The sequence below is a fragment of the Eutrema salsugineum genome, unplaced genomic scaffold, assembly GCF_000478725.1.
Source record: "Eutrema salsugineum unplaced genomic scaffold, Eutsalg1_0 scaffold_4, whole genome shotgun sequence".
NCBI lineage: Eukaryota > Viridiplantae > Streptophyta > Magnoliopsida > Brassicales > Brassicaceae > Eutrema > Eutrema salsugineum.
The window spans coordinates 13,291,802-13,310,056 of NW_006256686.1; the positions used below are offsets into that span (position 1 = coordinate 13,291,802).

At 38.9% G+C, this 18,255-nt stretch overlaps 2 non-coding genes across 2 annotated transcripts; one reads left to right on the top strand and one right to left on the bottom strand.

Annotated features, from left to right (window-relative positions):
• Positions 1-342: 342 nt before the first annotated feature.
• Positions 343-448, top strand: LOC112084879. The gene has a single exon (XR_002898536.1). It is a non-coding gene; the product is annotated as a small nucleolar RNA R71 (small nucleolar RNA).
• Positions 449-15,602: 15,154 nt separating this feature from the next.
• On the bottom strand, positions 15,603-15,709 carry LOC112084868. The gene has a single exon (XR_002898525.1). It is a non-coding gene; the product is annotated as a small nucleolar RNA R71 (small nucleolar RNA).
• Between the last annotated feature and the right edge of the window lie 2,546 nt (positions 15,710-18,255).

Below are 18,255 nucleotides of genomic sequence, written 5' to 3' on the forward strand. Positions count from 1 at the left end.
ATTTCTTTTTCTTGGTACATGCCATCTTCTTCATATCTTCCATCTTCTTCATTTCCTGCAGCAGTATCACAAGCATGTATGTTCTTATTTTGAGTCTTAAGAAGTTGACTTACCATGCTTTTTAGCTCAGCAATCTCCCTTGATTCATGACTAGTGACAGCCTTCTTTGATCTTTCATACTCAGGGTTGTTGTTGCTGTTGGCTACAGCTAGATTTTTGATGAGTGCTCTCCCTTGTGGTATGGTTTTCGAACTGAAATCTCCATTACTGGCAGTGTCAAGAGGAAGTTGATACTTCTGCTGTAGTCCTCTGTAGAAGGTGTTTAGCAGGTTTTCTCCAGAGAAACCATGATGAGGGTAGTCTCTCTCATACTCTTTGAATCACTCCCAAGCTTCATAGAATGATTCTATTGGGCCTTGTTGGAAACTTTGTATCTTGTTTATCAGCTGGATCGATCTTGACTTGGTGTAGAAGTGGTTCAGGAAAGCTGACTTACATTCTTCCCATGAAGTAATAGAACCAGATGGCATAGATTTAACCATCTAAAAGCTTATCACTTAGAGAGAAAGGAAAAAGCTTACACTTCACATAGTCCACAGTTTCTGGAGTTGTTCTCACCATTCCAGAGATTTCTTCAAAAAGATCAATGTGGTCCATTGGATGCTCAGTAGAGAATCCATGGAATTGGTTCTGCTTCACCAAATAGACAATCTGAAGTTTTATCTCATGATTTTCTCTTGGAACAGGAATTTAAATAGCTGATCGATTTTGGAAGGGTTGGTGGTGCATCGAAATCGGCAATGAGTCTATTCCGAGGCTGTCTTCTCGCAGGATTGGCAAGTTGTATTGGTCGATTGGCTTCTCTAACAACTGGTGGAACAATGTTTTCATCATTCATTCTTCCTTCAGCATCGGTCTGGTCTTGTCTCCTTTGATTATCAGCGGCTTGAGCAGGATTTAGAGGGACTCGGTTTCCCTCTTCATCGAGTTGTGGCTGTCCATCTTCTTCATGGGCAGCATCTATGTCATCACCATGAACTGAATCACGGTCATCATCTCCAATGTGATCCTCCTGATCACGGTTTAAAAGATCTTCCCGATGGGCATTAGGATTGGCCATCTTGAGCGTTCTTCGTCTGAGTTTCCTAAGTGCTCTTTCGTGTTTGTCAATCTCGTCTAAGGGCAATATGATGTCGTCAGGATTTATCCTAGTTTTCATGCACCTGTGAGCAAAGAAAGCAAAGATAAAAAGAGGAGTTAGAAAATCTCCAGCAGAACTCGAAAATATTGAGGTTTAGGATTGAAATTAGATTAAGAAGTCAAGTCAAGTCAACAGCGACAGATCCCCGGTACCGACACCAAAAACTTGATGTGAGTGCAGTGGGCAACACAAGTTTTACCCTAGACAAGCTTCAAGTGCACAGCAAACGCAGTAGTACTTAGGAATAGAATCCACAGAGATCTGTGTGTTAAGGACTCCTAACTGATGCTTAAAAAAATCGTAAACCTAATCTAATAAAAAGGGTGTTTGGTTTGTCACTAAATCTAATTATGCAAAGAATTAAAAAGCTGGAAATAAAAATCGGTTGAAAACTAAATGAAAAACAGCGCTGGGTTCAAGTTTCATCTTTAGGGTTCATGTTCTAAAACACAAGGAATTTAGGCAAGGATTTTCTATGACTCTGAAACTAGGATAGACACATGTAAGATTAGCCAACTCTCGTCACCCTAATCATCTAATCACTTGTTCATGGCAATTAACTCTCGCTCTCATGCCAGAACAAGATCATGCGTTGTAGATCGGAATACATCTCACCTTACGTATCCCCCATAGGTAGCTTTCGTCTTATATGACGGTGATGTCCATAAGATCCAGTTCAGGCAACCCAGATACAACACTCTTGTGGCTCGGATTCAACCTAGGATCGAATTATGGGTGATCAATCCAGAATTACCGCTTTGAGATTTGGATGAATGGGAGAATCATGTTAAAAATCGAAATCCTTTTCCTAAAAACCTAGGTGTTATTCGAACATGGGGTCCCTTTGGATTACCCTTTCACCCAACTAGGTGACTACTCAGACATGGCTGAGGTAGACATCATCATCAGTTCAGAACTAAGAAGAAGAAAAGTAAAAGAAACAAAGTTGCAGAAAAACTTCTCTTATTGAAGACAGAGTGGCGATGGAGAGCTTCTACAAATGCATAAAAATAAAACTTAAAACTACAAATGAGTTCTCTCTCAAAGAGAAGAAAGAGGCTCTCATACAAAAGACCTAAAAATGAGATTTATAGTGTTTCTCCAAGTTTTGGGCGTCTAGGGCTTGTAAATTCGGTGCAGGAAGTGTCTTGGGCCTTAGTTGGGCTTCTGAGGTTCGGACATAGGTCCACCGGGGGTGAAACCTCTTGAGCCGCGGTGGGAAGAAGGTTGGCCGCGGGTGAAAACACTTGCGCCTGATTGGGCTTGTGTTGATCGGCTTTAAGTGAATTGATGATATCTGGAGATCTAACCGTTGGATTGCTTTGATTTCTAATGTGTTGGAAAGCTAGTTGTCTCCTCTATAATGTCTCCAAATTTGGGGATGATCAGACGGTGAAAAGGTCTTTATATGTTGCCAAATTTTTGACGGCCTGAATTTATCCAAAAATGTATTTTTGCTCCAAAATGCACTCCAAAGTCCCAAGTTTCCTGAAAAGCCTTTTAAAACTCCAAAACATGGAAAACACTTATAAAACTTTTAAAACTGAGTAAAAACATGTGAATAAGATACTGAAAATGATCCATAAAAGTGGTAAAATCAGGAGTAAAAACATAGGTGGCAAATAGGGTTCATCTCGGTAGGTTAAAGTTCGCGAGCCAGGTGGTTGGAATCACGCCTGAATGGTGATTCACATGCGTAGGAAGCATACACAGGTTGGAAAACCTTCGCTCGGGATTAGGGTTTCTTCTTAGATGATCCATGTCTCAAGAAATCTGAAACTAGGGCAAACAGAAGTGAGAATAAGCAGAAAAGAAAATAGGGTTTTTATAGTTCGGATTACTTCCTATGAAATTTTGCAGAAGCTCGACATATATAACCCTCTGCGGCTAAGCCTTTTAGCTAAACCTCCAGCGGCTAAACCATCCCTGGAAGCGGCGCCAAAAACTTTGATGGGCCTCAGGGTCGCAGGTCTATGCAGGTCATTGGTCCGGAGTTTTAAATTTATAAAAACCTAATGTTTGAAAATGCACAGATGTACGTTGCAAGAATAAGGGTGTCGATCCACAAGAAAGATGTCTAATCTGCAAAAACTTCAAACTAGGATAAGTAAGCGAAGTCATAAACTCATGGGGGTTTTTGGGGGGTTTTTGGTTTACGGGAACTAAAACTAATTCTAACCTAATATTTACAGTAAACTAAATTTTATGCAAATGAGTTGGTAAAGAAAACCTAAGGGATGTTCGATTCAAACCAGGGATCTAAACTCATAGGAGACGACACAGACTTCTCCAGTTTACTCTAATCGATGTCTAGACATTTCCAATTAGTCTCCGTGCGATTTATCCTTATCCATTTCCAGTATCTTCATTGAACTAGAATAGGCATACGTATGGCTAACCAACTCTTGTCACCTTAACCAACTAATCACTTAATACGACAATTAAATCTTGCTCTCATGTGGTAAATAAGATCATGCAATCACAACTGAATTCGTTTGCTCACATCTTCTCTACATATAGATTTCGACTCCTGTAGCGACTATGTTCTTCTAAAGCTAGTTACGGATGATCTGTTATAGCACTCTTGTGGCTCTGATCGACCATAGGCTCAGAGATTAGGTCATGAATCTTACCTCATGCAGTATAAACAACATAAAAGATATGAGATCTAGAATATGGCTTAGAAACCTAGAAAATCCTAATCGAACATGTATCTCATCGATACTCTTTAGAAACTTGACTATCTGGGACTAATCTAACATGATCCAGGAAATGATGAAAGACATGAAAGATGCATAAAAATGGAATGGAAAAGCTTAATAGATAAAAAGGAGAAAGAACAATGGTTCAGAGGAAGAATCCCCATCTCCATCACCTAACCCTAAGAAAACAAAGTTTGGTGGCTAAAAAACTCATTACAGGAGCACACACCTTATTAGGGCTGCTAAGAAATGTATTTATAGGTCCTAAGGTTTTCCAGGTCTTAATTAGGGCTTCTCTGAAGAGAAATGACGAAATGGGCTTTGGTGTTGGGGCTTGTGGCTCGACATAGGTCCACCGCGGGTGAGAGTCCTCCGGGGCATGTGGAATAAACTTTTGCCGCGGGTGACAGTCTTCTGAGACTGGTGAATATAGTCAACTTGCTCTTCACATATCTTTTGATTTCACCGTTGGATTGTCCTGATGTAAAGTGCTATGGAAAGGTTGTTGTCTCCTCTTGGATTTCTCCAAATTTGAGCTGGATAAGATGGTGAGAAGGTCTTAGTTTGAGGCTGGACTTCTGACGGTCTGACTCTGAGCTGAAAATGTGGATTTGTTCCATTTTGCCATGTTTTTTTCTAAATTTCCTAAAAAGAGTATTGAAACTACAAACATAGAAAAACTATAATAAAATTTCCTAAAACTAATTAAAATCTTTGAAAAATCATTTGAAATCAATGGTGAAAATGAGTGCAAATACGGTGTTATCAATCATCAATTTCTCTGCGTCTTTACTTTCATCTTCCTCATTCTCATGTGCTTCTTGAAGCTTAAGAAGTCTATCTGGAAAAACGGATGCATAATGACCTACTTTTTCACACCGGAAGCATATGAGTTTAGACTTGTCTCTCTCTTGTCTATATCCTCCGTTATGTTGGTTACCATCGTTGCCGTAGTATCCACAGCCTTTTCCTCGTCCATAGAATCGTCCACGTCGTCCTCTCCCTCTACCTGTTCCATAAGAATATTGTGAGTCTGTGTTTGCATACATGAGTTTCCCTTGATCACTATGTTGATCTTCTTCTTCATGAATTCTTTCCTCATATGCTTTTAGTCTTCCCACAATATATCTGAAGCTTGTTATTTTGCGGTCGAAGACTTGTTCGAGTGCAGCGATGATATGATTGTATATTCCTCTCGGTATTCTATGAAGGAACTTCTTTACCAATTTCGATTCTTCGATAGTTTCTCCCAGAGCTGATGATTTCGTTGATAATTCAGAAAGCTTGCTAACGAAGTCATCAGTGGTGTCTGACTCTTTCATCTTGATTCTGTTGAACTCAGCAATTAGGGTTTGAAGTCTCTTTTCTTTTACTCTATCGGCCCCTATATTCCTGGTTTTTATCGCGTCCCATACAGCTTTTGAGGTGTTGAGGTTTCCAATTTATAGGGTTAATGCATCTGGTATGGATTGGAACAAAAGTGCTCGTGCTTTATCATCTTTTTCTCCTTCTGTTGTTCCTGGATCGATGGCTTCCCAAACTTTGTGTACATTTAGGGCTACCTTCATCTGAATTGCCCAAACTGTGTAATTATTTGCATTGAGCATCAGACATTGTATAGTCGAAGGACTACTTTCCTTCAGCTTTGTGATTGGAACTAGATCGCCCATATCATTGTATCGAATGATCTTCGTAGTTAATCTATTTGCATAACCTTAAGCTCTGATACCAAATAAAGTAACAATACTTGAGATTAAGAATGCTTCAAAACCTTTATTGCCTTTGGAAAATAACTCAAAACTGAAAGCTTCTCAAACTCTCTCTAATCTCATGAAATTGCCACACATTGACTTCTTCATATATATAGTGAATTATTTCCTAAATCCTAAACCAATTAAAAAACAAATTTCCTTTTCTTTGATAACTCTTAAGTATATTTAGATAACTCATAAATATAAGTATTTCTAATCTATTTAGCAAACTTGCTGCTTAAGCTTTCTTCAAGCTTAATCCAACATGTTGATGGTTTGGTGAAGTAGAACGCTCTCAATGGAGGAGATTTGGGGATGATTTTCTTCTCAGACAGTTTTGTTGGCTTAATTTAGTTGTATAGTATCTCGTATTCTTTTATTATTATTATTTTTGCCATTTTTTATACATAAAAATTGTCCTAACCGCCGTTGCCGGTTAGCCTCACGCTTGCCGGTGATAATTTCTCCCTCTTTTCTCCTTCCTCTTCCTTTCTGATGGTTGCTCCTTTTTCTGTTCGCGTTTCATCAAGATTCTCTCCAGATCCAGCTATCTCATTGTCCCCTTCAAAGGTGCTGTTGGTTTCCGCGCTTCCAAATCTGCTCACTGTGACCTCTTCTCTCAACCCTTTCAAACTTCATGACCCTCCCGACCTTCCAGATCCACCGCTTCTACACCTCAACCAGTATGTTTCCTCAGAGATCTCCTTCTCCTGGCTTCCTTATCAGTCTTTCCAGTTTTGGCGCTCTAATTTCTCCATCGCCTTCCTCTACATTCCCTTGTGTTCCTACTTGTGTGTTCTCTGGTTACATTCTTATCGCCTCTATGCAACCTTTTACTGCTTATTACAGATCTATTTCCGAAATATTTTCGGCTCTTGGTCTGTTCAAGTATGCCTCTATATTGTGAAGTTTTAAATTTATAAACTCTAGATTCCTACAAGTGCACAGTTGTGTGGTGTAGTACTTAGGGTATCGATCCATAGAGAGGTTATCTAATCTGCAAAAACTTCAAACTGGGATTAGTAAACAGGTTAATGAACTCAAGGGGTGTTTATAGGTTTTTGGTGTTAAAAAAGAAAAGAAAAAAAAAGTAAAGAAAACTCCTAGACCTATATGGATATGGTCTTAAAAATAAAAGAGAAGTTGAGTTGGAAAGGATATCTAAGGGATGCTCGATTCATGCTAGGTTTCTAGAGCTCATATCGTTTTGACTCAGACTCCTCCTGAACGTCCTAATGGATATTTAAGTATCTCCTAATTAGCCTACAGGTAGTATGTCCTTATTAATTTCTAAATATCTGTATGGAACTAGATTAGACACAAATTTGATAAGCCAACTCTTGTCACCCTAACTAACTAATCACTCAAACTCAACCGATAGCTTTCGTTTCTTGCCGCGAGTGAGATCATGCATTAACCGAACTGAATTCATTCTTACTCACATCTTCTATGTAGGTAGCTTTCATCTCCTACAATGAATATGTTCTTCTGAAGTTATGTACGACAATCTGATACATCATTCTCGTGGCTCTAATTTATCCTAGGTTCAGAGATTAGTTCATGACTCTAACTTCATGCATTAACTATAAATTATAATATGGCTAAGAAAAATAACAATCCTAATCGAACATATCGGTCCCTTCAATTGATGTTTTAAATCCAACTACTATAGTACTCTAACATGATGCAAGAAAAGAAAAACATAATAGATAGATGCATAAACTGAAATAGATAGATAAAACTAGGGTTCAAGAGAAGAATCTCTATCTCCCTAACCTAAACGCAAAAGTTTGGTGGCTCAAAAACTCATTACAAAAGCACACACCTGAAATAGGGCTGCTAAAATATGTAGTTATAGGTCTTTAAGTCTTTTAGGTCATCCTTAAGGCTTATCTGGAGAGAGTTTGCGAAATAGGCTTGATGTTGGGCCTTGGGGCTGACATAAGGTTCATCGCGGGTGAGAGTCCTCTGGGACTGGTGGAATGATAGTCCACTGCGGGTTAGAGGTGTGAGGCGCGGCCAGAAGGCTGTTTGCCGCGGTTCAGCTGAATGTCAGACTGGTTGACGGGACATCTTGATCTTCATGTATCTTTTTACTTAACAGTTGGATTGTCCTCAAGTAAAGTGCTACAGAAATTCAGCTGGATCCTTTTGAATGTCTCCAAATTCGAGCTTGATCAGACGGTGAGAAGGTTTTCATCTGAGACTGAATTTCTGATGGTTTGACTCTAAGCTGAAAATATGAGTTTTTTCTATTTTGCAAATATTTTCTCTAAATATCCTGAAAAGATTCTTAAAACGATAAATATAAGAAAATCATAATAAAAAGACTTAAAACTAGTTAAAACTTTTAAAATAGCATAAGAAATCATTAATGAAAATAGGTACATATATAGTGTTATCAGAATTTATGACAGAACTTTAGTTTGTCGTCAGGTTGATTTAAACAAAGAAAAAAAATTAAGCCGTGCATGAGACTCGGTCTCCTTTGTTTCACGATTCCTTTAGAATCGGTTCCTTGGAGACATCACATTACCCACTTTTATGGATTTATGTGTAAGGAAATTTCCTTGATTTCAAAATCAACGCTATCCAAAAAACTCTATAAAAACACACCTGAGTTTGACGTCTTCTACACTTTTGAACACAGACTTCATAACTCAAAGACTCAAGCAATATTTTTTAAATAAGTTCTTATCGAGAGTATTGTAGATCAGTAGTTCATTAGCTCCAAATTTTGAGTGCTTGCGAAACTGGATATCAGTAATTGTATCCTGCGGTTCTTGAATCACAGATTCTTGTAGCCTAACGGGTAATTTAAAAAGTTACAGAAAAAATTTATCGTCTCGCTTCCACTCTTACCGTAATATCGTTTATTTTACCTTGTATTTTATCCGTAGTGCTATTTTTACAGTTCCTACACTAACTAACAAAGAGATACAAATAAGATAAAAGAGACATTTGTTAACATGTATCGACAGATGTAAAAAGAAAACGGTGCCGGTGATCCATGATCCATCTCTAGCACTGTCGTGAAGCTCTGTAAAACATCATCATCCGGTTTTCTTTTATCCAAATCATCTTTGCAAACTATACCAAATTTTCTGTTTGGGATGATTAATAATATAATTGTTAACTTTTAAAAATGATTAAGTTATCTTATAATGTGTCATTGAAAAAATAACAAAGAGAAAAAAATCCTTTCACATGAAATATGATGTCCTCTTCTAACAAACGTTATAAAAACAAGCATGGACCCATCTGACACATCAATTTCCTAGCTATCCTACTCAGATTCCAATACTTCAAAGTTTCTAAGTTTTATGTCAAATGTTCAAGCTATAAATGTTTTACCTTTTCCTTATAAAATAAAAATAAAATATAAAAGAGATATAAAACGCATATTTGCAAAATGCCCAAAATCTTCAAAATCTTTTGAATTATTGACCTAGTGCTAGTGGCCTCTTTCAATCCAATAGATCGAGACCGAGTCAGCTTCGAAGCATGGTGTTTATGAATTATGAGACTAGCATGGAAACATGCACGAGAGACATCGTATAAATTAAAAAATTATGCAAAAGAAAAAGAAAAAAAGGTAAGAAAACCAGATACATCAATCGACTTTCAAAAGACAAATGACTAAATGAGAAAGTGTCAAAAAAAAAAAAAATGAGAAAGTGTCCGCTAAGGCCCCTGATGCTCTTCTTTTTATGCTTTGTTGGTTGACTAAAGCTTTAAGTCGACACCCCAATTTGAGTATTCAACGACTCATTTGTGATGTCGGCTCCAAATTTCTAACTTGTTTATTTATTAATATCTCTTTTTAATGTCAAAATTTATTACTCAGCAAAAAATATTATTTACAAGTTTTTATAATACCTTTATTTGTGAAGTAACGACAATAAACATCTCCTCAACTAAAAAAAAAAACTTTACAATTTTTATTTATTTATATTACGTACTTTTTTTTGTTGGAAGGTTAAATATATTACCTCAAACAAAAATGTGCTATGTACAAGAGCTCAAATGAGCAAAAGGAAAAAGGAAACGAAGAAAGAAAAAATTGAGCTAAAAACAAAGCATATATGTGTAAAACAGAGAATAACGTGCAGGTCCATGGCTATCAACGTTGGTGGTATGCGAACCATAGTTGCAGAAAAGGCTGAAGGTGTGGATGCTCCCACTAACAAAGTGAACTGATGCGATTTCCAATTATTTTTTCGAGTGTTGAGCAATCCGATGTGTTGGCCGTTGAGGCTTCCCATGAACCCTATCATTTCTCTCTCGCCTTACAAAGTAAAATGTAGCTTGGAAAGGGAGATCGCAGACTTGTTGTCTATCTTGATGGTCATTTTTGTACAAGAATTCCCTTTTACTTCACTAAGAAGTTCTTGTAAACAGATTGTCTGTTTTGCAGCTTCAGTCCCAGCCATAAATTCTGCCTCACACGATGATAGTGCTATCGTTTCTTGTTTCTGTGTGCACCATGTTATCAGACATTGATTCAGGTAGAAGATATGGCCAGATGTACTTTTACCATCATCTATGTCGACATTGTGACTACTGTTATGATATCTTACAAACCCTGCTTCTGCTTTGTTCACCTGTTTGAACATAAGACCGTAGCTAGTAGTTCCACGCAGGTACCTCAAGATTTGCTTCAATGCTGCTCCAAGAGAAGCCTTTGGTTCCTGCATATAGCAGCTTAAGACACCAACACTGTAGGAGAGATCCGGTCTGGTGTGCAATAAGTAGCGAAGGCAACCAATGTTCCTCCTGTACACCTTTTCGTCAATACTTCTTTCTTCTTTTGCCTTTGAAAGCTTTAGACCCGAATCCATTAGAATATGGACTGCATTACATGCTTCCATTCCTGTCTCTGCAAGTATTTTCTCTGCATATCTCTCTTGTCTTAGAGTAATGCCGCCCTCGTGTTGCAAGACCTCAATGCCAAGATAATATGTCAATCTTCCCATGTCACTCATCTCAAGTACATGTGATGCTCTGTACGATGAAGCTTGAGGCAACACTTTCCTAGTTTGCTTTCCAAGCATACACGAAGCACATGTCTCTTTTTCGATAGAAATATTGGGAATACCTGTGACCAACTTCTTCTTGATCATTGTTTTCAATGATTCTAAGCCAATGTTGCCTAACCTTGCGTGCCACTTTTCTGAATCATTTAGTCCCATTACTTGCAAGCACTGCATATCCTCAACCTCCATGCGCACTTTGTATAGACGATTTTTTGATCTGTTGGCTTGTACAAGTAATCTTCCATCTTTATCATGTAGTGTAAGATAATCCCTTCTCATCCTCACGTCGCAACCTGCCTTTGTGGCTTGCCCCAGACTTATGATGTTGCTCCTTAAGTATGGTATAAAGTAGACATCGGCTAGTACCTTTCTTTCACCATCCTTAGTTATAAACAAGATTGAACCCTTCCCCTTTATATCTATGTGGGAGTTGTCTCCGAACCTCACTTTTCCTGTAACTTCTTCATCAATTTTGGAGAAGAAATTCCGATTCTTCGTCATGTGGTTGCTAGCTCTGCTGTCTAAGTACCAAATGTTTGTATCTCCTGTGTTTGTTTCGAACTCGCTCGGCTTGACGCTTCTTTCGTTGAGGTAGACTACTTCATGCATCATCAGTTTCTCAGCCTCTTCGGTGTCATTACCTTCGGTTTCTTGTGTTTCTTGAAGCTTGAGCAATCTATCAGGGCAACTAGATGCATAATGCCCCTTTTGATCGCACCGATAGCAAACTACGTTTGATAAGTCTCTTGTTTCATTCGATCTTCCTCGACCTCGTCCTCTGCTGTAGTATCGTCCTCCTCGACCTGTACCTCTACCTCTGTAGTCACTATTGGAATCACGAACTGTTTGAGATTCTGTGTTTGCATACATTAGTTTGCATTGCTCTTCTTGTACCTCTGCTTCTTCTTCGGAGATATGTTCTTCATAGGCTTTCAATCTCCCTATGATATCTTCGAATGTGGTGGTGTTAAGGTCCAATACTTGCTCTATAGAGGCAACTATATGTATGTAGCGTTTGCGAGGAAGGATTTTAAGGAATTTCTTTACAACTTTGGACTCATCGAGGCTTTTAAGGCTGCATATTTAGAACATATCTCAGATAACTTGCTGCTGAAGTCGTCTATTATCTCGGTGTCCTTCATCTTCAACCGATCGAATTCTGCCATTAACGTTTGTAGTCTTGCCTCTCGAACTCTTTCGGCTCCTATGTGTCGTTTTTGGATTGAATCCCACACCTTCTTTGCCGTTTTTAACTCACCAAATTGGAGAATTAGGGTTTCAGGTATCGACTGGAAGATAAGTGCAGTGGCTACGTCGTTTTCCTCGGATTCGTCTGCCTCTGTCTCACTATATCCCAGACCTTGTGTACCTTGAGCAAAACCCTCATTCTTATAGCCCATACGGTATAGTTGGTGTATTTAAGCATTGGGCATTGAATGGATGACGTGCTTAGTTCCTTCGGTCGGGTGCTTGGGAAGATGTCTCCCATGGCTTCGTAGTGTATGATCTTCGTGGTCGATTATGTAGCCTGGATCGAACATTTGAATATCTGCTTTAACTTGCTTGAGATCTGCTTTAACTTGCTTGTAAAGCTCTTCTTTTATTTCTTTAGGAAACTCTCTCAAAACCTAAAGTCTCAAACTCATAAGTTATACCACAACTCTGGTATCTCCTTATATAAAAGTTTAGCAACTCCTAAACCTAATGGAATTAGATAACTCCTAATTTCCTTTTTCTAATCCTAACTCTTTTAGGAAAACATAAAGAAGAATCTAGAAACTTGCACTTCAAACTTCTTTCAATCTTATTCCAACAAGCTAGGTCGGTAAGAGTCGAGTCCATGATCATCATATTGGGTTAAATGGGTGAAGACATACTTGATAAAGCAAGAGTCATTCTGGTCTATACGAGAGAACACTACTGTCGGCTATTGGATTTGGAAAAAATTGTTAAAATACAAAGATGTGGCAAAAAAAATTATGCAAAGTTGAGGTGTACAATAGAGTCACTGCCTCCTTTTAGTATCATAATCAGTCGAACATGGGGCCGCTTACTTAACTAGACTGAGAGGCATCATTGATTTGGGAATTGAGAAAAATGCATCGGTGGCAGATGCCTGGCAAAGAAGGCGGCAAAGGAGACACTGTGTGGCTATTTTTAACTCGATTGAAGATGTCTTAGTGAAGCATAGACATAGTCATCCAACTGGATGAGCTGATATGGTGGTATTGCGAAGAAAATGAGATGTCTACAAACCTGTTTTCTCCAAGAAGGATACCTATAATCATATTCGGACAACATCAACTCGAATCGTATGACATAAGGGAATTTGGTTCTCACACTGGACACCAAAATTTGCTTTCTGCATCTTGATGGCAGTCCATAACCGCTTGTCAACGGGAGATCGCATGGCCAGTTAGAACCTAGGAGCATCGACAACAGGTATTTTTACTCCATTTTCAAACGTTTTCAAAGGATTTCTATGTTTTCGGATTTGAAAAGACTTTTCAGGTAATTTGGGATAAAGAGGCACAAAATTAGAAAAAAAAAGACTCTTTTGGATAAATGCAGACCGTCAGAACTCTCATGGAGAGACGAAGACCTTCTCACCGTCTGAGCATCCTCAAAATTGGACAACTTATAGAAGAATCAACCAGCTTTCAAATGCACTTGGTTTGGAGACATTCCAACGGTTGGATCTCAAGATATTTCATTTGCCCCGGAGACACTCAAAGACGGCCAGCAAGTCACGGGACCGCGGCCGCTGACCCATCCACCATGGTCACGAGCTGCACAACCGCGGCCAAGCCTCTATTTCCTGCCACATTACTCCCGACCGCGGCTGGCCAACTCCGATTAAAAGCCCATATTCCTGAAGCCCAAAAGTATTGAAGACTATAAATACTTGTCATTTAGGTCGTTTTTAGACATCACCTTCATACTTTTACAAAAATCCTTTTTCTTCAGCCGTTTTATGCGATTTTTAGAGAATATTGTTCAACTCTGAGTTCATCAATAGAGAAGCTTTCTTTCATCTATTTTCTTTACTGTTTTTTATTGCTTTTATTAAAACCAATGATGATGTCGACCTCAGCCATGTCTGAGTAGATCCCGAGTTGGGCTTAGGGTTCCCAAAAGGAGCTCTCATAATCGATTAAGACATCTAGGTTTATAGATCTGGGATTTCAACATTATTCTCTGTTTATTCTCGTCCTTATTGCATGTATGCTTGATTGATCACTTTGTATCTGATCTAGATAGTTAGTGTTGCAAAAGTATCCGACCTATAATGAAACAGGCAATTTTTCTGTAGGAGTAGAAACCTACCTGCAGCGAAATCGTGAGTACTGACGAGTCCTGTGTAGCTCTTGCGTTCTCTCCCTTCCAGGGCCAGAGTGGAAACCTACTGGTCAGGGTTGCGAGAAACAGTTGGTTATGATCATGACACTGACGTAGTCATACCGCCGTACTCTAGCTCTAGAACCGTATATTTCGATATCCGTCAATCCCAATCTATAATCCCTAGTGTTGAAACCGATTTTGATCCCTGTAGAGTTCCCAAAAGCTCAGCGTTTTTAGCAATAGTTTACAAACCAATCAATTTTTACTTGCTCATTTAGATCTGTATTTTATTTGCTTTATTTCGATATTCTACTCGCTTCATTTGCCTTTTATTCGATTTTCTACTTGCTCTTTAGGATAGATTTATTTGCTTTCTTTAGTTTTAGTTTAATCCATGACAAACAACCAACCTCTAAAACCAATCTAGTCTAGACATAAAGTTAGAAACCATAGAAGAACACCAGGCACACAAATCTCTGTGGATTCGATCCCTAAGTACTACAGTTGATTAGATGTACACTTGCGGCTTTCATTTGTTTTTATTAAGGGTAAAACTTGTTCCTTCACGCAGTAAACACATCAACACCTAGCACAAAAGCTTCTGCTAACAAACATTTCCACTGACTGATTTAGTTGTGCACTTTTGGCTTTTATTTATTTTTATTAAGGGTAAAACTTGTTCCCTCACGCAGTAGACACATAAGGGATTTGTTTCGCTGCCTTTGTTATTTTTCTTGTTTTAATTTCTGTTCTAGACATCTGATCTCTAGTTCTCTCTTAAAATTTCTGAATTATCTTTTCCTTCTTTTGTTTTTCTCTGAATTGCATGAATAACAGGCGCAGGCCTGTAGAAAATATTCCAATTCTAGATGAGATAGACAGACACGAAAGAGAACTTCGAAGACTTAGATGAACGCAAGGAATGGCCGACGACGACCAGCCTGGAGATCCTATTAACCGAACTTTAAACATGGACCAAGATGGGTCTGAACATGGTGAAAATGAAGAAAACGATCACAGAGCAGGTGATCATGTTCGACAAGATGGAGAAGAGAATGAAATTCCTCCAAGAAATCCTCAAAACTGAGAGAGAGAAGAACGCGAAGACCTTGATGCACCTATCAATGCAGCCGATGGTAACAACCAGGAGATGCAGCCGAATGGGCGCATTAACCGCCCTGTTCCGCAAGCAAATCAACACCGAAGACAAGCCAGGAACCATCGATCTGCAATTCAGAATTTTCAGAATCGATCTGCAATTCAAGTACCATTCCCGAACCAGAATGAGTTTGAATTCACGCCTCAAATCAACTCTTTGGTGAAACAAAACCAATTCCATGGAGTTCCTTCTGAACATCCAATGGACCATATCGAGCTCTTTGAAGAAATCTGCAGCATGATGAGGACAAACCAAGTTCTAGTAGACTATTTAAAGTGTAAGTTGTTCTTTTTTTCATTAGCAGATAAAGCTCACCATTGGTTGAAATTTTTGCCTGCAGGATCGATCACTAATTGGGAAGAATGTAAAACTGCTTTCCTGAACCACTTCTATACTAAGTCAAGGTAGAACTTTCTGAGAACCAAGATCTCAAGCTTTCAGCAAGGACCGACTGAACCTTTCTATGAAGCTTGGGAGCGTTTTGAAGAGTATGAACGTGTCTGCCCTCACCATGGATTTCTCGGATCAAACCTGTGATAACACCTTATTTTGACCACTTTTCACCATTGATTTCAAATGCTTTTTTCAAGGTTTTACTTTCTTTTAGGAACTTTTATTATGATTTCCACGTATTAGTAGTTTCGAGGCTCTTTTCAGGAAACTTAGGGAATTTGATGGCAAAATGGAAGAAATCCACTTTTTTAGCTTAGCGTCAAACCGTCTGAAGTTCAGCCTCAAATGAAGACTTTCTCACCGTACGATCCAGCTCAAATTTGGAGATAATCAAAAGGAGACAACCAGCTTTCCATAGCACTTTACATCACAAAGATCCAACGGTGCAATCAAAATATACATGGAGAACAAGTTGACCCAGTTCACCAGTCCCGGAAGACTCTCACCCTCGGGAAACACATGTTTTACCTGCCCTGGAAGACTCTCACCCCCGGTGGACCTTAGGACGAGCCACAAGGCCCAACATCAAAGCCCACTTCGCCATTTCTCTTCAGAGAAGCCCTAAATGAGACCTGGAAGATCTTAGGACCTATAAATACATTTTTTAGCAGTTCTAAACGGGTGTGTGCTCCTGTAATGAGATTTTGAGCCACCAAACTTTATTTTTTCTAGGGTTAGGCGATGGAGATGGGGATTCTTCCCTAGATCCATTGTTTTTCCTTCTTTTTATCTTATTAACCTTTCTGTTTCATTCTTTTGCATTCTTCTATGTCTTTTAACATTCATTGCATCATGTAGATTAGTCCCAGAGAGTCAAGTTTTTTGAAGATATCGACAAGCATATATATCGATTAGGATTTCTATTGTTCTGAGCCATATTCTGGATCTCATCTCTTCTAAGTTATTCTTAAAGCATGAGAGTAGATTCATGACCTATTCTCTGAGTCTCTTTCAGTCTTTCTCTTGAGTGACTGGAAACTGTGTTGTTCCTCCCTCTCCGGCGTTTTTGTACATATCTGTCGATATAAACTTAAGAGAGAATGTATGAGGTTTGAACATGAAGGTTTGGGTTAAGGGTGTGGTACCAGCTAAAGATGAACTGGCCATCTGGGACAACAAAAAGTGGTAACAATAAGGAAAAGATGTCCTAGATGTATATCATGATGCCTTCTTAAAACCATTAATGAGAAAATTAGATGTCAATATTAAGTTCAAGTAAAATGAGCTAGTATATCTTGTCAGAAAAGATCTTCATGAAGAGAAGTCCTCTGGTGGGATTAAGTAGTGTAAGTACTCTAGCTACCGCCTAGTCTAGTACTAAACTTTGAAAGAGCTTTTATGAGTGATTGGTGTAGAAGCAAACAGGTTGGTTATCATCATCGATTTTTTCATTATTCTCTCAAAATGTTTTTGACCTTTGAAAACACTTTTTGAAACTCAAAAGACTTTGAAAAGGATTAAGAAAATCGAAAAAAAACTGAAAAATTTTAAAGAAAATGCAGAATGCAATGGCTCATGCAAGAAAATGTGGTTAGAAAGGGATGAAATCCTCCCCCAGACTTAAATCACACTGCCCTCAGTGTGAAATAAATCAGGCAAGGATGAGAAATAGAGTATGTGAAAAATTAAAAAGATTAAGGAAAAAGGAAACTTACATGGTGTTGGTGATGGATTGTAATATGGTTGTGGTGGTGCTGTTTGATCAAACTTGGATGCTAGGGATCCAAAACTGATTTGAACAAGGTGGTGGTGGTAGTGGAAGTGGCCAAGGATGAAATGGAGGTGGTCAAGGGTGGATGGAAGTGGCCAAGGTGGCCGGCTGTGTTGGCCGTGGGTCGGAGCATCGCGGCCGCGGAGGGACGTGTTCCGGCCGCGGGCCAGATCTTCTTGGGCGCGGTAAAACACCTGCTGGCCGCGGCCATACCTTCTTTGGCCGCGGTCAGCTCCTTTCCTTCTCTTTTTTTTTTTTTGTGGCTTACTAAGACCTGTCAAAAATGAAAGAAACAAAACTTTAATAGAAAAAGAAAGCTAAACAAAAACAAGTAAGTATCTAAAATGGGTTGCCTCCCATCAAGCGCTTTGGTTTATAGTCCTTAGCTAGACTTTGCAAAGAAAAAGACTTAGTTCAAATAGGATCTTGTCCTAAGACAAGTCCTTTTCGAAATTCTCATGTCCTGTCTTGCAGGTTCTTCATCACTCCAGAGTTCTTCTGGTTCAAATGCCTGGGCTATATGCTCTCCTCTTTTGCTCTTAAGTGGAATAGCTTCATAGAATATGTCCTTGTCGATATTGGCAAAGGAAACTCGCCTGTTGGGCCAATCCATGATGGCTCCAGCAGTTCCTAAGAAAGGCCATCCAAGAATAACTGGATAAGAGTCATCTTTTGGTCTTCACTATGTATAGATCGACAGGTGCAGTGCAATCTCCAATCCTTAGAGGAATGTCTCGGGCCATCCCTCTTGGTGTTGCACTTGAATCATCTGCTAAGGTAATCTTTGTCCTGGTAATTGAGATGTGCTTAATGCCAAGTCTCAAAGCAGTTGCTTTGGACATCATGTTAATGCAAGCTCCAGAATCACAAAGAATATTGAGGAATCTTTCACCTCTAATG